General features: G+C 46.2%; 1 long non-coding RNA gene across 1 annotated transcript; it reads right to left on the bottom strand.

The window, feature by feature from the left end:
* Nucleotides 1-1,841: 1,841 nt before the first annotated feature.
* On the bottom strand, nt 1,842-4,988 carry LOC103877199. Its single transcript, XR_001894393.3, has 4 exons — nt 4,682-4,988; nt 3,060-3,700; nt 2,835-2,902; nt 1,842-2,694 (listed from the first exon to the last, which is right to left on the bottom strand). It is a non-coding gene; the product is annotated as an uncharacterized LOC103877199 (long non-coding RNA).
* Nucleotides 4,989-5,291: the final 303 nt, after the last annotated feature.

The following is a 5,291-nucleotide window of genomic DNA, read 5'->3' as shown; positions in this document are numbered from 1 at the left end:
CCACCTTCTTGCCACTTATCCTCTGGACATACAATGGACATACACCAAGCATCTTGCTTCACTCCACACCGTAGTTACAGTGACTTTCTCAGGTCAAAAGCTGGCCACTCTCGCACGTATTCTGTGGTCGCTCAGCACCAGGAGCGTATCAACCAGGCTCGTCCCAGGGCACACGGAATTGACTTTCCCAATCTCCTGCCCACCTGCTTGGCCTCATCTTTACTACTCCTGCCCTCCTCTTTACTTCTCAGCAGAATGGAAGTCTGATTTGAAGATCGCGATTTCATTCCTATGTTACTTTGTACATGCATTCCCCTTTCTGAAAGAACTTCCCTGTTTGATAGCAAAAGCCAAGACTTTTTCTCTTTGTTTTCTCAGCATCGAGCAGTGTTTGATGCATATATGACACTTTGCTAACTATCTGGAAAAGATAAATAGGAACGCTTCAGAAAACATCATGTTTATTTAGACATATGTCTTTGTTGTCTTGCCTCGCCAATCAGTTAGCAACTACAGATGGTTACAGTGGTTCAATTTAGGATTTTTTAACTTATGATGGTGCAAAAGCAATATGCATTTAGTAAAATAGTACTTCAAATTTTTAATTTCCGTCTTTTCTGGGGCTAGTGACATGTAGAACAATACTCAGAATGCTGCTGGGCAGGGCAGTGAGCCAGAGCTCCCAGTCAGCTATCTGATCATGAGGTCAAATAGATGATAATGAACAGGGTGCTATGATCCCAGATGATGTTACCCGACTGTAGGCTACTGTACTTGTTCTGAGCATGTTTAAGGTGGGCTAGGCTAAGCTGTGATGTTCTGTAGGTTAGGTGTGTTAAATGCATTTTTGACTTGGACGGTTTCAACTTAACCATGGGTTTATCGTGATGTAACCCCATTGTGTAAGTCAGGGTGCATCTGTACTTTGAAAGTAACATTCTTCATCGTGCACATAAAAACTCATTCCACTTCCAGTCTCTTTATTTCCTTAGATGACTGTGTCGTTTGGAAATGAGGACAAAGTAGTAGTCATCTATGAGACACACTGTTGGAAGTTTCTAATTTTCTTATGAGAGTATCTATCAGTTAAAAAGCTGAAATGGTATAGCTTTTTTTTTTTTTTTTTTTTTTTTTTTGAGACGGAGTCTTGCTCTGTCGCCCAGGCTGGATTGCAGTGGAGCGATCTCCGCTCATTGCAAACTCCGCCTCCCGGATTCACTCCATTCTCCTGCCTCAGGCACCCGAGTAGCTGGACTACAGGCACCCACCACCACGCCTGGCTAACTTTTTGTATTTTCGGTAGAGACGGGGTTTCACTGTGTTAGCCAGGATGGTCTCGATCTCCTGACCTCATGATCTGCCTGCCTCTGCCTCCCAAAGTGCTGAGATTACAGGCGTGAGCCACCTTACCTGGCCGGTATAGCATTTTTTATGGGCAATGTATGAGAAACTGCTATAATTGGCTCTAGATTTATAGCAAATAAGACAATAAATATAGCAAACTGGATTGGTTCTTAAGGCAGCAGGTATTGTAAAACAAAAAAATAAGACTGATATTTTTAATCTCAAAATGACTATGTTGTAAACTCTGTTTAGAGATTATCTATTATCCGACTGTAAAAACTCAAACAATCAGAGGAATTTCTCTTAGATTTTCAAAGGTGATTGGGAGATGGACTCAGATGGCACCGTGTGGCAAGAATTCATAAGACTACACACGCTTTTTGTAAATTGACTTTTAAATAGTAGGTTTGACAGAGACACAAGTGTATGGGCAGATTTGAATTCAGGTAAAGAAAGAATGTGAAAGTATCAGTGTAAACTGTAAACTAAGTTATCAATACAGTGTAGGTTTTTTATTCTGCACATAAACATGATGTACACGATTTTAAGCTAGGTTGAATTTATGAAAACTCCCAGACAGCATGAGAAATAAGAAGGAAGCAAGAGAGCAACACTGCCCCTTGCTTGCCGCCCTGTGGGTCATCTCTCGCTGACATCCAAGGTCAAAGCCCTCAGCCGAGGGGCACCGCTGGCAGCCTCTGGGCTGGCTGACAGAAAAATACACTACCACTTTTCATCTTGGTGAGTGGTAAACTGGAGACCTAGGGTCAAAACTGCAGCTAAAGAGATCTGCTGACAAAAAGGCAGAGTGGAAATTATCTAGATGAATCCAACCAGCTGTTAGAAAAACAGAGCAACCCTGCTCTGAAGGTGACAGCAGAGGCCAGGCAGGCGTCTGTCTCTTTCCTCGGACTGGGGCCAGCTTTAAATGCAGCCAAACTAATCCATTGTACCACGGTGAACCAGCCAGTCCATGGTGCCTCTGGTTATCTCTAGGATCATCTCGTACGTTGGTAGCTGGGGAGATTGTGGCACCCCATAAAAACCAGGCAGCCTGCTCTCTTACACGGGTGCATAGAGGATGCTGCTGCTCAGAGGCTTTCGGGAGTGGTCCTTCCAGAACCCTCTGAAGGTCTATACTCCAGGCACCCGAGGTCCCCCCCAAGAGCTTTGTTTGCTCTGTTTCATGCTTGTAACATGCCAGAAGTGCAGGGCAGTTGACACCGCTAGGAGCAGCCACTAAAGCAGCTACCAAGAGCCAGCATGCCCAGCATCCTTGCCTTCAGGAGAGGCAGCTGTGGGGTGTGTCCACACTGTCCAGGAGGCCCAGCGGGTTGGGGCCCCAGCTGCCTACAGAGGAAACCACTCATTAGCGCGCCTTATATCCTCTCCTCCCCTCCCTTCTCCTCCCCTCCCCTCACTTCTCCCCTCCCCCCCTTCCCTCCCCTCTCCTCCCCTTCTCTTCTCCTTGTTTAAAGACTTTCACTCACAAATCCACAAATGAGAAAAAATTCTTCGTTGGGCCATACGTCCATCTTTTTTCTTTAAAATACTGTATCTGCAATATTAAGCTTAATTACTCCTATCCGGGTTATACTTAAAGCTAAATTCTGGTAATCTTAGTGCCCAACGCCCGCCCTCCCCCACCACCCCCTCAGGCAACTGCTGTTTTGCTAGAAGCTCTTTGGCGGCTTCCTCAGCCCCTGCGACATTACCTTTTATGCTTGTGGATTCTAATGTCTACCGAGCAATCCTCACTTAGACTCAAGGAAGAAAACTGGGTGAAAGCCCCAACCCCGCTGCAAGGCCCACAGCTCACAGGTGATGACGGGGCCGGAAGGAAGCCACACTGAGTGGAGGATGCTGCCGTGAGCCCGCCCACCGCGTCCTGGTTTGGTCGCTAGACTGACATTTCCCTAATCCTGTCAGAAGTTCTCTCCAGGGAGCAGATGTTTTGGATATTCACCTCATTTCGACGGTGAGCGGCTTGAAGCAGTTTGGAAGTTGCTGTCAGTACCGAAGCTCTTCAGATCTTCACACCGATTTATGTAGAAAGAACTGCTAGGGAAATTCCTAATCTGTTTCTCATCTTTATTGCAGCTTAAACTCAAATCCTTGAGCCCGTGAAACGTGTCCTTTTCCTCTGTAGACGCTTCATTTTCACGAGCCTGCATAAAAACTGCTTAGAAGCATTCCTTTCCACCTGTTACCTTCCTTCACTTGTGGAGTTGCTTCATTCCTAGTAGGGTTTCTTCAATTACCTTCTGCAGAACAGCACCGGGTCCAGTCCCTGGGGATCCGCAACGTGTAAACCCACAGCCAGCACCGCAGTGGAGCCTTCTGTTCCTTCCCATCCCTGATGAGATGAGAAACTGGAGTGGCAGATTTGCTGGCAATCAATCGCAGGGTTGCTTTTTAGCCACCCCGTCTATCAATCTGCCTTTTCCCTCAGCATGTGTGCAGTAATTTACCCAGCTCTCCTTCACTACAGTTTGTTTGGAGTGTGTGCGTGTGTGGGAGAGAGACAGAGAGGCAGAAAGATAGAGACAGAGAGAGCTACAGAGAGACACTGAGATACAGAGACAGATCAGAGATAGAGAGATAGAGAGACAGGGAGATACAGAGACACAGAAAGAGACAGAGAGACAGAGAGATACAGAGACAGAGATCAGAGAGACAGAGACAGAGACAGAAATCAGAGACAGAGACTGAGAGAGACAGAGAGATAGACACCCCCCCTCCCCACACATACTTCTTCAATCAGTTTCATTTGCATGCCGTAAGTTTTATACTTAGGGGAAATCTCATTTCTTTCGGATAACCCTGGGCTTTTCAAGTCTCTAGTCTATATTGCTTCTGTGAGGATTCATTTATCTCTTTTTCCGTAACCTGAATTTTGACCTTCTTGTCCGTTTTCTCCTCCCAGTGCTTTTCTCCTAACCTGGGAATGAAGTTTTAAAGCTGAGGGTCTAGGTGGACCTTAGGGGAGTCGGGCACGGCACCGCCTCCACCCCACGCGTGGCAGGGAGACCCCGCTCTCTCCGTGGGCCCTAGAGGTGCTGCGCTGCTCGTGGAGGGCAGGAGGAAGTGGGCCTCCCTGCTGTTGCCTGGGATGTGTCCCGAGGTGCCTCCCTTTGGACATCTGCGGGTGTTTTTGCTGATGCGTGTTTCTGAAGCTCAGGCCAAGGTGGTGCCTATCCGTGATTGAGCTTGGGAAGCACTCAGGACATATCTGGCATTTTTCTGGCTCATAAACTCATAACCAAACAAATCACAGCTCCCCTCTACCAAAAAAAAAAAAAAAAAAAAAAAAAAGAAAAGAAACAAATGCTGTTACCTTGGCTTATATGTATGGAGTAAATGGACCAAAGTGGGGTCAGATGTCTGCCTCTGTGAGTTCATTGAAGTGGGGAGAACCCTCCTAAGCGCTCGTGGGGCTTGAACAGATGCTTGCGCCCGGCAGATTCTCCCATATGGAAAACGTTCAATTTCACTCGGATTCAGGCTGCTTCCGGCGCTAGTTTCCCAGCTGGGGGAAGTGAGCGGATGCTGCCATCTAGAGTCACGATGAGGTAAAGCCACCAAACCCCTTGGGTTAGCGTTGAGTTTTCTGTTTCCTCTCGCTTTAGAATTCTCTCTCATTATTTGTTTTATACTCCTACATCGCATTGACAATACCTGGAGGAAAGAATTCCAGAGAATGATTCTGTCCTTAGCTGTCTGATGGGATGCTACTTATTCACATATCTGTAGACGCCGCGTGTGTGCCTTACACAGTGCCAAAACCGCTGAATTCACGTAGACAATACATATTCTTGTCAAATAATCTGTGCCCTAAGGTCACTTATTAAATCAGTTATTTAAAGAAATGAGTTTATCCGTGAAACAAATTTTAAAAAGGATAATAGCTGGGTCATTGGTTGCTTGCATTTAAAATGCTTACGTAT

The sequence above is a fragment of the Papio anubis genome, chromosome 14 (assembly GCF_008728515.1).
Source record: "Papio anubis isolate 15944 chromosome 14, Panubis1.0, whole genome shotgun sequence".
Taxonomy (NCBI): domain Eukaryota; kingdom Metazoa; phylum Chordata; class Mammalia; order Primates; family Cercopithecidae; genus Papio; species Papio anubis.
The sequence above is the reverse complement of the archived record's forward strand: the minus strand, read 5'-3'. Positions and strand labels throughout refer to the sequence as shown.